This window comes from Grus americana, chromosome 11, assembly GCF_028858705.1.
Source record: "Grus americana isolate bGruAme1 chromosome 11, bGruAme1.mat, whole genome shotgun sequence".
Classification (NCBI taxonomy): Eukaryota; Metazoa; Chordata; class Aves; order Gruiformes; family Gruidae; genus Grus; species Grus americana.
In genome coordinates, this window is record NC_072862.1 from 23,819,875 (window position 1) to 23,837,310 (window position 17,436).

Sequence of the window (17,436 nt, forward strand, 5' to 3'; positions counted from 1 at the left end):
GTGAGATTTTACAAGCTATTTTGAGCTAATGGAAGAAGAGGTTTCATTTAAAGCAGTGAGGTGATTGCCATAATTCTATTGTATGTTCTTGGCTTAGTTATACTGAGCTGAGTGAGCTTGTTCTAACTTAACCATTGATTATAAGTTATTTTTACTATTGCTATGTTTTTAGAGAAGAAGCTACCAGGACTGATACACCTCCACGTCCACTGAAGGGAACAATCTAAAAAAGGGGTATTTTTGCAAGAATGTTCTAGGCAACCTTTTCTACAAAGGAAGGACGTGCTGCAGAAGATGATGCTCAGGAACTATTTCGTCAGCCCATTAGGAACAGGGTGAGTATATCCGCATCCAGTTGAGCTGTGCTGAAACCACCTTTAATTCCCGCTCTTCATATCTTTCCTCCCATCCTGGAAACTCATGTCGGATTCAAGACTGCTTGAAGTGGCTTTGGCCAGCAATGCCAGTCCACTGCAGGTGAACGTCCTGCCCACCGTTCTGTGCTTTAGAGTCCTTGCGGTATCACCCACCTGCACTTGGGACAGGGGCTCGGGGCACACATTGCTCATCGCAAGCAAAGTACTTGTCAGAGGGCAGCTAATATGTCGGTGGACCAACTTCAACTATTTCCCAATGAAAGAACTTTAATTCTGACGTTAATCTGAATATGGACACGTTTCTCGCCTGCTTCAGTCTACTAACTGCAGATACATATGTAGGTTGTTTGATCCAGGTGAAAAAAAAACCAAACCCAAAACCCACCACTGCCCTTTACCTTTACCCACCCCCATATGCAATTTTGGAAAGTTTGCCTAGAAAGGGTAACAAAATGTTCAGCTGCTGCAGGCCCCCCACCCCCAAGCCTACCAGCTTTCTTGCTTTTGTTTAATTTGCTACATGTGATTAACTCCACTGCATTTCTGCCTGGCAGATTCTGTGACTAAAAATATCCTGTGAGTATACGTAGTATGCTGCAACACTGGCGGAAAGTAAATAAGACCATAGTCTTCATAATCACTGTTTTTCCAAAGAACTACTGCTCCCAGCAGACATGCTATTTTAGGCTGTAAATGGAAATCAGAAAAACGAGATTTTCTTTCCCTGCTAGTTCTTCTCCTGGGAATTTCAGTGCTTTCCTCTGCACACCTACTCTGGGTGTTGGTGGCAGCATATTGATAATACCGGTCTCTTGGAGGATCGATCACTGGAGCCCGTTCCAAAATACACCAGTGAACGTGGGAAATAATTTCCACTAGTACCAGCATTATTTGTTGATATAAAATCAAGTGTTACATCAAAACCAGATCTGGATAGCCTGATTTACTCCATGAGTCAGGTGGCAGTTCACTCAAAATTCAGGCTTGCAAAGTAAGTCAAGGTATTTCCTAGCTACCTGCACTTTCTGTTCTAATACTGGTAATGTATTTGCAGCTCTCAGTTTTGCAGACCGCCTTTTACCTCCTGTTTGATGAGCTAAGTCCAGCCGCAAATGTAGACGCTCTGGATTTGTAGTCCTGTCAATACCAGTGATGGCTGGCCTTGCCTCCTGTTTATAGCACAGACGCTATCGTCTAAATCATACGTATCATATGGATCTAATGCAAGAGCTTTGCACGGTCTTTAAATCTGAGAAGTTCTAATTATCATTCTTAATACTTCATGTATTATGCATTTTTTTCTGGAAAAAGCTTTGCGTTATTAGGAATTCATAAGATTAGGTTTTGCTACAGCAACATGCAAATCTGAGAATTTGAGAACAAATCATAATCTGTAGCATTAGCTGCACTTTTTTAGATGTCCCAGATGGCATTGAGAAGGATTTTCTGTGCTAGGAAATACCCTAATTATTTCATAGCATGGGTACTGCTGTGATAGTACGTCTCTATCCCCCCTGTTTGACTGAATACTGCTCACAAGCATCCTTCGACCTGCTGAGTAGCTGGTAATTTATTTTAGTCAATTGTAGCACTACTGAGACGCACTCTCTTTCTGCCTATATATAAAAAAAAAAAATTAACCTTGGAAAAACATTAGTCATGCTATTTTCTTCACTGAGGGAGAAGGACTGAGCTTTTTTAGGAGCAGACCTATTGAGTGAAAGATATCTTAGTCAACAAGGGTCGGCTCTGGCACTGAGAGCAAATGAAAGATTTTTCAGAGACTATGTGAAAAAACCAGATGGCTTTAAATAAATGAATAGAAAAACTGCTTTGTGTTGTACCCAGACATCACATGTTATAATCCAGACATTGCAAATTGTTGTCATAATCATGATCTGTTATTCTCACAGTCTTCCACTTCGCTTTGTCATTTACAGCATTCACGTGCTTGACTTTAAGCAGCCTGATACTGTTCACTGGTTGCTTGGTTTGATCTTAAAAATATCACTAAAATTTCAAAAACATTTAGAAAGTTGCAAAACCATTATCCAGGAAAAATTCTTGGAGCGCAATGAAAGATGTGAAGTGACTGAACTCTTTGACTCTGTCTGAAGGGGTCCTGTCCCCCTCTGCCTCTCCTGGTACACCACCGGCTGCGGTTGCCCTTGCTAACGCTCCTTCCTCCGTACTTTTTCATGGCGGGCTCTCTTCCCTTGACACGATTTAGTCAGGGTCTTTATCCTCATCCTTTTCTAGTCCTCTTTCTGAAACAGCACGAGACCAGCTACTACCTATTGCCCACCTTCCTGCCTTGTTACCAACTGCAGACCTTCTTTTTTGCCATTAATCATGGTTACTTACCTGGGAGTGTTCTACCTCTGCCCTTCGCGCCTTTACTCCCAGTTTCCTGCGTAAAGCCCCTCATCCCAGATCTCCCTTCTTCTTGAACCGCTACGGCTCCTCGAAATTAGAGGAGCAGCGGTGAGCAGATGATGCAGCTCGTTAGAAACACAGCACACACCATAACGTGGTTAGCCATCACCAGAGCTACTGTTAATTTTGTAGCCTTTTCTCCAGAGACCCCTTTGTCTTTTCATGTACTGAGCAGCTGGAAGCAGGGAGTGTTTTTCTTCCCTTTGCTTGACACCTCGCACCGTAGAAGACATCACGGTTGTGGTCCCAGGGATTTTAAGGCCCTGTACTTTCACTTTCCAAGCCCTCATCTCCTGTGCTGCAGACTTACCATCTTTGCCTTCCTCGTTCGTAGCCCTTGAGCTTCCAGTTCCTCGACTTCCCCTGTGCCGTTCCCCAGCAGGAGCCTGGCCGGGAGGGACGGGACTACTCCAACGTTTGCTACTCGATGACTGTTTCTCGGCCGCATCCCACAGTCCAGTTGTTCTGTTCTCATCTCACCTTGCTGATGAGATACTAAGCAAACAGGCATACCTGCTGGCACCTCAAAGACAGTGCTTCACCTTAATACTCGGAAGGGTAGTAGTTATCCTGGAAATTTAACACATAATGTACATAGGTGGGGTTTTTTTCCCCCATAAAAGGGGTCATTTAAGTCCTGGAACAAAGAGCTGAAAGCCAAAGCACATGACTCCACAGGTAGATCAAATTGCTTCTAAAGGAACACAATGTTTTTTCTCCAACTCTGAAAAATCCATCAGAGGAAGGAGGAGGAGTGGGAATAACATCCCTGCTCTTGTCAATTCTGTTATAATTCCTACTGAAATAAAGGGGTAGTAGAAGAGAGCGACACAAAAGAAACAGGAGAGAATCCCTTTGCTAGAAAAAATGAACAGTTTAATTGATCCAAAAGGGTTATTCTCACTGGTGAAAATTATATGAGAAAAAGAAAAAGCAGAATTTGAGAAAAGCAGATCTATGGGAAGCTACCAAATTCAAGAATGAAGAGTTTCATTTTCATATAAACACCAAATATAAAAGAGCATCTCTGGTGGTAAAGTGCAATCAACAGGTTGCAGCCTTGCAAAATCAAGCAGTGGCATCTTTTATGGTCACTACTATAGGAATAAAAGATACAATATTTCATAAAGGGATTTCCAAGAGGGTTTTAGGTAGAAGAGGTGCAGTTTTTACAGATTCACAGAACGCATTTGCCTTCAAGTTTACTGTATTCTCAGTCAATATAGAAACACTCTTAAGTAGAGATGTTTTTCCCCGACTAAGCAGACAATGATTTGCAACGTGAAGAGGAAATTAAATAGCTTGACAGATTGCCATTCCTTCCTCTATCTGGTCAGTAAATTTAATTTTTAGTTACATGATATAGATGTGAGCAAGGAATTAGTATTCGATGAAATAAGGGTATACCTTACATGAAAGTGAAGCTCAGCTGAGTACATTTGAAAGGAGCATGACTTGTAGGAGAACACAGGCTGACACATCAGGCTGAGCACCCTAAAACTGTCTCATCCAAACCCCCGCAGTTGGTTGGGAGCAGTTAGGCTGATTTTTAGTACTTTGGTTGCACCTTCCTGTGGTGCTCCTGACTGCAACGTGAGTACAAGCACACGAGCTTTGAGTACCGTGCAGCTGTTAGCCAGCAGCACCCTGGCATACAATACAGGCTGCTATTCCCATAACCACTGAAACTTCTCAAAATTATGCCTAAAGAGAGGCAATTGCATGTCCATACCTGTATTTGCAGCGTTCTTCAGGTGTTTTATTTCACTGAAGATCCTATGGGCTATTAAGGAGAATGTGTATCAGAATATGTATCAGAAAAACATCTTTTCTCAGAATAGAAATCAAGATCAGTAGGCAGAAAAACCTCACTACTTAAATAGGGCTCAAATACGAATGACAAGTGTGGGCTAATCCATCTGTCAGTCTTCTCCCATAGTTGTTCTGGTTGAACAAGGAATACTGTATTTTTGCTAATGATGCTTACTACATACTGCCCCATCCGAGGGGGTCCCATCGTGCCGGGCACTGTGCAGGCACAAAGGAATAGGTAATCCTTGTCCCAAACATCTTCACCTCCAGCTTTCTTGGCCTTCAACTAGAGATTATTTTTCACCACTAACCTGTAAGGTAGTAAAAGGGCTCTGAAGAAAGCTGTCTCTGGTTTAAATAATTACCTACATTGACTTGGATATTCTGAGAGCCCCCACTAATCTCAGACTTCCCAGCAGTTTGTAAAAATAAAATATATATATATATATATATATATATATATATATAAGTCTAACTCACCGTCATTTTTATGACCGAGCTCCTCTGCCACATTCACCGCTCACCACTGGGGGCCAAACCTGCTACTCTGTCCTGGTAGGTTTGCGCTCAAGGCAATGGCAAAATAGCAGTTTATTCCGGCTGAGAATTTGATGCCAGGCTATTTTGGGACTGAGTGAAACTTGTCCTCCATAATTACTTTATAATCGGTGAAGAGTGCTTTCTAGAGCAGCTTGGTATAATGCAAAATCATGCTTTGAATATTCTGGGCTTGTACTGTGATATAACGGACAGAAATATTTTAACCAGGCCTGAAGTTGCTAGCAGGGGACCAAGGAAATCGATAAAGCAAATGGGAGATCTGGACAGTTTATGATGTCTTCTCTCCTCTATAATGCCACATGGACTTTTATTTATTAGGAAAATAAATGTACTTTAACGAATGAAATACCAACCTGTGATTATGTCTTCTGTGTTGCAGAAGGAAGGTGACTATGTTATTTGTTGGGATCTTCTAGGTATTTTCCATTTGGCCATGCACCGTGCCCAGTGTGTTTAGTCAGAAACAGAGGGTGCAGTCCCCTGACAGAGGTGAAGCTGCCGTGCCGCGCCAACGAGCGGGAGTGCAGACTGCACCCCGTGGTGTGCACTGAGGTATCCCACAGTTCAGAAAAATCATAATTTTACACACCCGTAAAGCGATCTGTGCAGACCGTGGGGTACCGCTGTGTGTTTGGGTAACGCAAGAACCCAGGGCTGGAAGGGCGACCGGGGTTACGGAGCTGAGGCCCCACCATCTGGACGCCACTGGGCAATAGATGTCTTGGGCAAAACGGTACGAAGGATATCTGCTTACGTGCCGCAGGCGTGACGGCACCGTAGCCTGCAGCAGAAGACCAAGCTCGTGCCTGTGACATGCACCAAGAAAAGTTTGAAGTCATCGGTAGCATCGGTTCCTGATGCATACTCGCTTCCTGATGCAAATTTGTTTAAAGAAAGTTGCTGGTGGTCTTTAGGAGGTGAACCACGTCCCCTGCTGCACAGGACAAGGATGCCAGCTCTCAGTAGTCTCTGCTGCCTTGACTGAGGGAGGAGTTCCCATCCGAACCTGAACTTGTGAGCAGCCTTACTGTGAGAACACCAGCCAGACCCCCGAGATTTTAATGCTGCTTAGCAAATCTCACCTACATCCTGTTTCTGGCTGTGACAAGTCTTCAGTGGTTGAGAGGATGGGAGGGAAAAAACAACCACCCAAACCCCCACAAATTACCTGATATACCAACAGGAATTCTTTTTATATCCCCACGGATAACCAGCAGAAACCCTAGGACTCATACACAAGAAATCTAGCTGGGGGAAAGCAGCAATCCCTTCTCTTTGCAACTACAGGAGCCCACCAAATCCCTGAGGACTCACCAAAAAAAGCTATTGTCTGTCTTCAGGAATTTCTACTTAGTTGCACAGTCCTTCCACGAGCTTCTCAGACCACCTCTGCAATCACAGGGTGCTCCAGAATTCCGCTCCTCGTGTTACTGTTAACTGTCTTCTGATTTCCAGTCTGCATTTCTTCATGACTAATTGATACCCATTTGATCCCAGGCTAACATTAACCTTTAACTCAGGGAGTTCTTCCTGCTTGGTATTTACCCCAAGGGTATTTATAAATAGCTGTCTTCTGTCACGCTTAGTTTAGTGGGGCTAAAAATGATAAACTGATGTTTATCGGTCATGGAAATCCTTCCTGCACAAGAATGAATGTGTCTCTTCGTCTGGTAGATTAACCCAAAATAGGTCCTAAGTTTGCAAATCCACAGTATTCTCAGTTTCATGTAAAAGTTGCTTATTTTTTGTTTGCAGTTAAAGTTACCAGGTATTGGGGGACAAGTCCTCGTCATTTATTGAGTCAAGATACCACTCTCTGCTGCCTTTTCCAGTTCCGGTCTTGCTCGGCCGTGCTGCTCTCATTGCTGACGGCTCTGCTGGCGATGCCGAGCAAGCCAGAAAGGTCCGTGCAGGGACCGTCAGACACCTCTGCTGAGCAGCACAGGCAAAGCAACCCCATCACCCGCTGCAATGCTCTTCCCGGCCAGGCTCTTCTGGCCTGCTGAGCACCGGGACCGTGGTGACCACGTGCACCGGGAAGGGAAGATGTTGGGTTCAACAGTGCTGGTATTTGACAAGCCTGGTAACGCTTGGAGTCCAAGTTGTTTTCCTGCACTAAGATCTCTTGGGCTGGTCAGAGATCAACTGGCAGCCTCAAAAATACATAGAACAGCTTTGAAATGATCGGGGATCTCCAGCACAGGAGCAAAGCGTTGCTGACAGCAGCACATTTTTGGAAAGCACCTTGTTCGTGAGGTTGGCTCAGCCTTATCTGAACGTTAGGTGTGCGTTGTGTAAGTGTCCCCTCAGTGGCAAAGAATTATTAATTGTCCTAATTGTAATCTCCCTCTGCAAAACCATCTCTACCTCTTTGCTACAAGATTATTACTTTTATAAAAAAAAGCTTATCATGTCAGAATTCAACTTGCAAAGAGCAGAGCCTTTGGGAGAACTGCCATCGGTTTTGGTTAATTTGTGGTGTTTGCTGACTGCTGTTTGCGCCCTGCCTTCCCTGTGCAGGCTGTTACCTTCACTCCCTGCCTCGCCGTCCTCCTCCCGCCTTCTTGCTATTCCTTCAGGGACACCCAGCCATCTCACGGAGATGTCGCTACGGATCACTTCGTATTCCTGCATGTTTCAAGCTCTGCTGAGCAGGACACGGCCTCCTGCGCCGGGTGGTTCCCTCCTCCAGCCCTCCCTCTCCCCCCGGTCCCAAGTCTCAGGCACGTACCGTACTGTACCGTACGATGACAGACCTGGGACATCTGGAAAGGCGAGAGCTCCAGCTGATGTGTTGAGCACCCTAACAGTCCCCAGGCAGGGGCTGGAGAACATCTCCCACCCATACGTGCTGGGGTTCTATCTGGGTCCTCCATATTGTTGACACCCCACAAGTATTCTGGCAAGTTTAACAGTAAAAATATTTGCTAAGAAAGCAACCAAAGCAATTATTCCTGCATGTTTGTGGAGCGGCAAAGAGTGACTCCCGCTGCGGACACGAAGGCACGGCCCCGGGATCTGCAGCAACGGCCCTTCTCTTCGCCCTGTCCCCGCGACGTCCACCTGGGAGGTGCCGGAGCAAAACAGTGCTGGGAACGCGCTCGGCAAATAACTTTAAATAATCCTGGACAGGCTGCCTCTGCACCAAAATGCATTTGCTTTGATGTGCAGAACTTCACCGTCTGTAGGAAATATTTCTACGGAACCTGCCCGATCCGTAACGCCCACGGCAGAGCGATGCTTTGCTTCCGAGTTCCCCTCCTCCCGTTGTGCGATGCAGTTCAGTGGGCTGGGCTCTGAGAAGCACCCGGACCTGGTGGTTTGCACCGATAACAAATTACGGGGTTAAAAAAGTTCCTGAGAAGCTGAAGGTCACATTTTTTAAGTTAATGCCCATCGAGTTACCTTTCTTCTAAACATGCAAAGTTGCAAAATTCAATGTAAATAGACTCCTCCAGAAGAAGTAAGTACTCCAACTTAAGGAAAACCAAATATTGAACTCTTAAGGAATAACAACAAAAATATTCAAAAACTCTTGACATATCTTCAAAGGAAATTCCCTTTCTGTATTACAGAATTGCTTTTTAGATCACCGTGCTGAAACTAGTAGTATTGAAAAACGTTTCTAGCTGTCCCCTAAAGAAAGGAAAAGCAATCCCTTTGCTCCCTCTAAGATTTAGTAAATTTAAAAAGCTCAGTGCTGAACTTCGCAAAACTGACTTTGGGTAGCTGAAGTTAGACTGGATCACGCTGCCTTAATTAAGTTAATGTTCAAAGCAAAAGGCAGCATTGAAAATTTCACTCCTTAGAGATAAAATATTTCCTGTTTTCATTGCTACCAAGAACCAGGAGTCAGCTGGGGGCTGGAGGTCACGAACTGCCTTTAGGAGAGCATCTCCCAGCAAAGAGCGTCTGGACGCACGCGGAAGCAATCCCACGTACGCAGCTGATTCACCGTTACACCTGCGGCCCGGCTCCTGCTGCAAGTGAGGAAATCGATCTCTCTGCTAATAAGAAGGGAAAAGGCGGCGTTTCCAGAATGAGACAGCGCTTTCCGGGTACAAGGGGAGCTGCAGGCTCTGAAACGCGGCTTTGCTAAATTAAAAAAAAGTGGAAAACATGGTTATTTTTCTTACCGCTCACCTAATTAAGCCTCTTTTGAACTGCCCTTCGTTAAGAGCTGTCAAATGAAGAACTGTCAGTGCAGCGATTGAGCTGGCCGGCGGTGGCTCGTGGCTCCCTGCCGGCACAGGCAACCACAGCCTGCTCCGGACCGCGTAGCACCGGGCCAGGCCTGACGACATGCACGCGGTTACGGGGGTCTGACACCCGCGAATCCGGTTGTGCTGCTCCAGCTGCTGCCCTTGGCCTTCAGGAAAGCTGCCCCGGCACCACGACGCGGACGGCACCGTGACGTGGACACCCCCAGCCGCGCTGCAGCGCAGGGCACGGCACTTCCCCAGGAATCCCGCTGCTCCGGCAGCCGACGTCAGTCTGACCGGTGCTCGGCAGCTCCCAGCGTTGGCCATGGCCGCGTCTCATCCCTGCCAGCAGCCACACACCTCGCGTCCCGCTGGCAGCAGGACGGGCCCCCGTTGCCCTTGGTGCCCAGGAGCAGCCGTGTTGCTCACGTTAACAACCGCACCGCGCTTCCAGCTGCGGCGTCAGTGACCCGCGGGGCGAGGCCACGTGCGCCTGCCTCAGCCGGGGAGGGCCCGGGGAAGGGGCAGAGAGCAGGGGATGCCATCGCACAGCCGGACGCGGTGGTGGTGGCAGAGGGGCTCCTCCGTCACCCCCCGGCGATGTCCCTGCAGAAGAAACCTCTGCCTCCCAAAGTGATGTGCACGACGCAGGAGAAAGCTATTTTCCTTCTCTGGGTCAGCAGACGGCACGGCTCCCTGCGCTAACAGGGAAGGAGCCCTCCGTTGTCACTGCAAATTATTTCCCTTTAAGTGCCAAGATTCCTTATTTATTTGGCAGACAACCAAACACCCTCTGCGCAGCGCGCTGCTAATGCACGCGGCTCCCGGCCTTGGCACCCGCGGGCGGCCGGGCCCCTCTCCCCCTTCACCTCCCTGGGGTGCTGCAGGGACGGCGCACTGGGCGCTGAGCTGGAGCTTTAGTGAAAAAAGTTGAAGAATAAGAAGTGTCACTGTCGATCCACCACCCCTCCTAGGCTCATTCTCCTTAGAGGGACCCTTTTTTTTTTCTTCCATATGTGAAGAATAATTAAAAAAAAAAAAGTCCTCCCAGAGTAATAGGTCGCGCAGGTAACAATGTGAAGTGCTGGAAGCCGTAAGCAGGAGCCACGGCACAGCAAGTCGCCTCTGAATCCCCCAGTCCTGGGCATCCCAGCCGGAGTCCCGCTGCTCTCGCACCCCGGAGGAGGGGGATGAGGGATGGACCACCCATAGCAGAGAAACTTCTTTGTGGGGCCAGTTTGTACGAGAACTGTGGAGCTTTCATTTTGCGTGAAAAAGGGCAGGAGTTAAAGGGTCCCCAGGAGGCCCCTCGGTCCCCTGGTGTCACCGAGGGGCAGCTCCCGAGGAGCCCCGTGCCCACCACCCTCCCACAGCATCGGAGCCCCTTCAGCTGCCACCCCCATCCCCGCCACGCCAGCGAGGGCGAGCGGACGGACACCTGACGCAGCGGGGCAGGCAGGGACCCCAGCGCCCTCCCACCGCTCCCCTCCGCGGCGGCACGACAGAGGCCCACCGCCGGCCAACTGCTCCGCGTGGGGTGAGGGGGGGAACTGGAGCTCCCCGTGTACTCTGAGAGGAGCTGATCAGCACCTGCGCCCTCAGCCCAGCTTAACCGGGAGGCAGGGAGCGTCGCCGCGGCCTCGCTCCCCTCGGCGGCAGGAAGGCGAAGAGCTGACCCCACTCGGTACCGCGCTCCCCGGGTCTGGATGCCAGAGCAAGTGCGTCTTCCTGGGGAGATACCAAGGGAACGCTAAGGCGCAGCTAATTTTAGGAGGAAATAGGTTTTTAATTTGCTTCAATTTCTCCTCAAATTCCCCCTCGTCCATAGCAGAGCAGGACGGCTGCCAAGGGCAGAGCAGCAGCTGATCAGTAAACAGGACACCAATTGGGGACACTAAATCTTCTAAACCCTTCCCCGACAAAGGCAAATGCCAGCGCGACCGCTCCCATCTCACGCAAAAACGATGGGGTTCCTCTCGTCGCTCACAAATAGAGCCTCTGCTTATATTAAGTTTTGAATAAAAAATGAGCTCCCATGTCATTGTGCAACCGACCTTCTCGCGGCCGAGGAGAACATTTTGTCCACCGGCTGCAGCTGGTACCGCGCTGTTTATGGCTCTCCATCCCTCCTGCGCTCCCGGGCTTCTGCGGCGGGGGGAGGCGTGCGGAGCTTTGCAGAAATCCTCCCCCATCTTTTTGCCACCTTTTTTTTTTTTTTTTTTTTTTTTTTAAGACAGCAAAGCATGAAGTCAGAAACTAAACATTTTGATTGGGTTTCTGCCACGACTAAAGCAGCGATAAGGAATGCAGCTCGGCTGAATCACGCTGGCTCCCAGCTTTATTTTAGCGGCTGAAAAGAGATTTTCCAGAGACCTTTTCAATTTTGCGAGGACGTTTCTGGGCAATTAAACGATTCATGAACTTTGCCCGGTCTTAAGATACAAAACTCATCCAAGGACACGAAACAGAGTCAGGTTTGATATGTAGGAGGACTGCAGAAATCGAGTCTATCTGATCCCGAGTATTATAAAAACAAGGCCCAGGGAATAGACTGGTGCTTTCAGTTTACTTAATTAGTTTATACACTGAAACTAAGAATAAAAGGGCTGCGCAGTTGCCTTGGCTTTAGTAGTAACCCTGCAACCATGACAACAGTAAAGCATTACGGAATCACCATGACAAAGAACGGGAGAGGAGGGCTGCTGCCACAGAAGAGCCAACTTGGGCCCATCAGAAATTCAGCGTGCGCGGAAGAACACTTCCCGCGGTCCTTGCTTTACTTTAACGCGCGGGTTTTAGTGAAAATAAGCATTTCGGAAAGGGTTTTGGGCCTCTCGCAAGTGTCTGTGTTGTTTCATTAACTGCTGGTAACAGCAATATCTTGCAAAGCCAGGATGTGATGCAGTTACTTCTTAAAAAATAGATCTGAATATTTGCAGGCCGGCGCTGCCCCTGCCTCCCTGCCTGCACCCTGCCTGCGCCTGCCTGGCCCCCGGCCTCCTGCCTGGCCCAGCCTCGCCGCGGCTCTCCGGCGCGCGCGCTGAGGGTTTTGTCTTCGGTCTGGTTAAAAAGGACACCGAAAAAATTACACATTTGCTCCTAACCCTTCCCTGCAGCTCACGCCCTCATAAGAAACAGGCCCTGAGATGAGTTTGCAACCGTGGGATTAAAGTTTGGCACAGCTTCGGTGTGCTCCCCCCATCCCACGCCAGCCCGTTTTCTTCTCTCGTGCCCGCTCCAAGCAGCGCCCCGGCTCGCGGAGCCCCCGGATGCTCCTCCCGTGCAGAAGACTGTGTGGGGGGAAGGAGAAGGGGTGCTTATGCTTTTCTGTCTGGCAACCACCATCTCAGCCTGCCCCCGCCGCTCCTCGCCCTTCGCTGGGACCCTGCCCGGCGCTGCCCCTTCACAGCGGCCCGTCGTTCCTGCCGATGCTCGTTTATTATCTTAGCCTGAACTCATCTGATACTTGGCACAGCAAAAGGTTCACCCAGAAAGGGGAAAGAAAGCAAAAGCAGCGCTGCCTGAAAGACATGTAATTGGTTCATCTTCCCAATAGAAACAGGGCCCCAAGCCTGCGAGCGCAGACGCTTGGGTCAAAGGAGGTGACTAAAAAGTGCCCCAGAGCTTACTAAAAAAGCGATGGAGAGCGAAGCTTACCCCCGAGATGGTGCTTCTCATGGGGCAGGCGGTGGGACCGCCGAGTTCTTTCTAATTTAGCTGGAGCTGGGCATGGGAAACCTGTTAATAGTGTCAGTTCAAACCAGAATAGAGTGTTCGGGGTTTGCTTTTCCAGCAACCACATTTTCCCATTGAGGAACCATCCAGGCAGGTAATATTTGAACAATTTTGTCTGCTTTTATAATAATAGACGTTAAAAAACAGCAAAGAATAACGGAAGGAAAGAACACGAAGAAGTCTCCAAGTGCTTAACTCTACAAGATGTGTGTCCCTTTACTTATCTTCACTGGTCAGTAAACAGAAATATTTTTCTTTGGGCACTGCTAATTGCCATCTTTCTCATACATCATATCTCAGCGATGAATATTCATCAGAAAAAAAATATATGGAAATACATTCCTGGAATCCTGCTGCAAGAGCAAACGCAATGCCGCCAGTAATTTTTAGGTTGGTCGTTACTTCGCACCGGCGAGAGCAAAACCACCGGGATTGTCTGAACAAGGCGGACGTGTCGGGAGAAGTGCGTCGTCCTCCCGGCCGCCTGCCACCTCCTCCTGTCCCCGCTCCCCCCAGCGTTACGAGATGGCATTGGACACAAAAATCCGGGTTCATTCTGCCACCAATAGGCAGGCGCAGCAACGCTGAGCTTCACTGGCTCCTATTTGTGGTTGGTTGTTTTTTTTTTTTTTAAACCGATACACACTTTGATTTAAAAAGGACAACAAAACCAGGTTACCTTCTAAAGTAACCCCCCAAATGTAAGGTTTAAGGCTGCAAAGCCCCTGTGCACGCCTCTCCCCAAAAGCACTCGCCACATCTGCCGCTGCCAGCAGCCGACCGGCAGATCCAGCAGCCTTGGCCGGCCGAGCGCTCACATGCAATTAGCAAATATTTGAGAATTATTTTGCTCTGTTTGATGTTTTTAACTGACTCCCAATTTCCATGACCATGTTAACAGCCCCTGGCATCCTTGTTAAACATCTAACAGCCTCAAACATCTTCATAAACCCCCAGCATCAAATCAGCGTCTCACCAAATTTATTCCTCCCTTCCAGAAATTCTCCTGCTCGGAGCACTAATGCACTGAGAAACTGAAGACAGAAAATAAACCATTTAAATATGCTCTTAAGTCTCACAGAAACTGCACAAATCAAGAGGGGATTTGAAACCTTTTCAATTTCCCCCCCCACCCCAAATCAGTAGCTACTAAAATACTTCGCTCCTTCAAGTCCCTGTTGGAGGAAACTAAGCTCCATCTCTAACATTTGCAATTATTTCCTTTTATTGCCACAAAAATATTTTTTGTCAAATTAAAATGTCCATCTTTCCGAAAAATGCACAGCTGTTCCACTACATCAAGCATTTTTACTTATTGCTTCAATAATAACAAGAGGAAAAAGCAGAATCCTTCCATAAACTGAAATGCTGTTTGTAACAGTCGCTGCCCCGGTTGCTCCCCAGCTCGTACAGCCCCCCCTTTCCTAAGCAATGCCCAAGCTCCCCCCCTTGCGCGTGGCTTTGGGTTGTGCTGGCAGACCGGACACGTAGGGCTTTGATGGACAGAAGTAGCCCGAGAGCACGGAAATAAGTTTAAGAACCTTCAGCCTGTTTCCCAAACTCTCGTTCTCGGTCCATTGTAGAAAAGTGCACAAAACACGAGGGCACCACTCAGCACATCCGAGTGGAGACAAGCTACGGTCCAAGTCGCTCTGTCTCCCCTAAATACTGGGGATCATTTTGGTACTCTGCATTTTATGAGAAGATCTCAGCAGCATCTGACAGCTCAACCTCCGCGTTCTTCTGGATTCCTCTGTCAGAGCATAGAAGTTGGCGTCCGACCGTACCTGGACTGGTTAGTTTTGGGGAAGCCTCGGTTCCCCAGCCATTCAGCCCCCAAAGCCGGGCTGTCGGGGGGGGTTGGAGCCCCCAAAGCTGGGCTGTTGGGGGGGTGGTTGGAGCCATCATTTTGTCTCAGCTAAGAGCTAGGAAAGCATCGCATTCAGCGTCTTTGTAACTGAGGTTGTACAGCAGCGGGGCTGCCCGTTGGTACGCTCACAAAGGCTTTACTAACTAGCTATTCCTCTGGCAGTTGTGGAACCCTGAGGGGTAGCTGCTAACTCAAACTGCCTTTCCTGGAGCACTACGCCCTGATTAACAGATCACAGAAAATCCTGAAGCCGAGACCCTACCCAAGGATATCCCCAAGGATAGTCCGAATATCTAAAGATACCCCATATCAATAACCCAGAAAATCTTCATTGACAATTATCCCAAGACTCCAGTTGCTTTGCACCCACGTCTTGGGGATGGAAGAAATCAAGACAACAACCTCTGGGAGTGGTCTACAATTTAGCTAAAGACAAGTTGGTTTCTATCTTAGTCTTGTACAACTCCCTCTCAACCTTGTATCTACGCTGTCAATAGCTAGATTGCAATAAACTGGTTATTTTTTCCTTAAACGCTTGGTTTATATGCAAAGTAATTTTGGAATAACCAGCCAACACCAAGGAGTCCCATTCTTATGGCCATGCTCACGGTCAAACTGAACATGCCAGATTGCTTTCACAGCACCTAGCACTCAAACCGGAAGGTTTATTTTTTTTAAAAGAGGTGGTTTTTCAGGAGGTGGCACAGGCCCGTAAGAACTGCAGAGACTCACAGGTAGCAGGGGAGAATGTTTTTCAGGGCTCAGCGTTAGTTGATGACATCCCGAGAGGCCGCGGCGTTGGCGGGGACCCTCCTGGGCTTCCTGTGAACTCCGGCCAAGCAGCAAAGGCAACGGCAGCACTACAAGGGGCGAGCTCCGAGGTGAGGTTTTAAGTGACACCATCTAGGAACGCCGCAATAGCTTCAGCACATAGTTAATCATTTTAGGATGGCAAATACATACGAGATGTTCAGCAGAGACGGTGAGGCTGCCGGCGGCTCCGAGCAGGCAAATGGAGCTGGAGACATTACCGATGCCTTGAAATATTCATGGGTGCAACGAAGAGAGGTGCTCCAGGTGCCCCCAGCTCAGCACTGCTGTTCCAGCCAGCCGCAGGCACAAGACGGACTCAGCTAGTACGTCTCATCACCTCAGTAAAGAAGTCAATGTGCACGTCAAAAAAAGGAGCCGAAAGCAATTCCCCCCCAACAGCCCAAGGAGCAAACCCAACGGGCTCCATCACGGAAAGGCCAGGGGCTTGCTGGCGCGGGGCTGCCCACCCACGGGTCCCATCCCCAGTCCCCGCCGGGCGCTGCCCAACAGCCGCGGAGCTCAGGGCAGGTATAACCTGGAACAGGGATGTCCGGCCTCTGTGGGAGAAAACGTGTCAGCACCTTGATGGGAGCAGGGGCTGAGCATTGCCTTTCAGAGCAGTTAAAGCTCAAGTCTTCGTACTCTTCACTCTTACGTGCTGTGTTAAACCTTGTCATGGTCATACTCACCTGCCTGGGCTTTTCATTATGGCCAGCAGAAAACATTTTTGATTAAATTCTAAACCGTAACATTAGCTCGGCATCGCGTCGAGAGGAGAACATTTGCTATTGCTCTGCAAGGAGAGCGAAACTGGAGACAGCAGGTAGGGAGGAAAAGCACCAAAGCCCAGCTCTTCCTCCACAGAGGATCCTGGTCAGCGGTTCCTACCGGAGGAGCCCAAGGACCCTTAGCACCTCTTAGGGCTTTTTCAAACTGCAATGCAAGGAGTAAATACGTGGGCTGTACCCCAAAATGCAGCAGCCTTTTGCAGAAGAGATTATCTAAAGCTAGGCAGACTTGGCAGAGGAGCAACCACCGGTCAGGGTTTGCCACAATCTCCACTCCTGATCTTCAATCCTGATACTAATCCTTATATTTAATCTGAACATTAATAGATTATTTTTAAACTACTTATGTGGAGAGAGGCCTGTTGGCTTCCTGGGGCCATGGAGGAGCCCAAGGGTCTGCAGGAGGAGAGAAGAGGGTCAGGCATCAGAACAGCCGATGAAGGCTGCCCGTGCTGAAGACGACCCAGACCCCAGGAGACCCAGCAAGGGATCTCCCTGGCGAAAGTAGCCTTTTAAACTTTTAGGGAATAAAAATCTCAGGTGGGGGCAGAGCGTTTTGCTGCTGTGATCACTGGAATAGCGACCTATCCCTGGAGAGGCACGGCAGGAACCCCGTACCCAGCGTGCCAGCAACGCCGGCGGCGTGCGGGACCGGCGGGCGAGGGAGGTGTGTTCACAGCCAAGGGAAAGATGACAGCAACCAAAATGAAAATGAAAGGTGCAGCACTCAGTTGGACCCCACATCTCCCACCTGGTAAAAGGGAAATGGATCTGGTCCCTCCTCCAAGCAGAAAAGCCCAAGGCGAGCAACAATTTAGCAACAGCCTTTTCCACTTACCTAG

General features: G+C 48.6%; 1 long non-coding RNA gene across 5 annotated transcripts in view; it reads left to right on the forward strand.

Moving 5' to 3' along the window:
• Positions 1 to 16,998, forward strand: part of LOC129211293 (uncharacterized) — a 39,487-nt gene extending 22,489 nt beyond the window's left edge. For 4 of the 5 annotated variants that reach the window (XR_008578809.1, XR_008578813.1, XR_008578811.1 and 1 more), the window contains one exon: positions 173 to 5,557. This is a non-coding gene — a long non-coding RNA (uncharacterized LOC129211293). Of the gene's footprint in view, positions 1 to 172; positions 5,558 to 5,602 lie in introns of those variants that run through there. The other variant, XR_008578812.1, reaches the window with a different exon arrangement.
• The last annotated feature ends 438 nt before the right edge of the window (positions 16,999 to 17,436 follow it).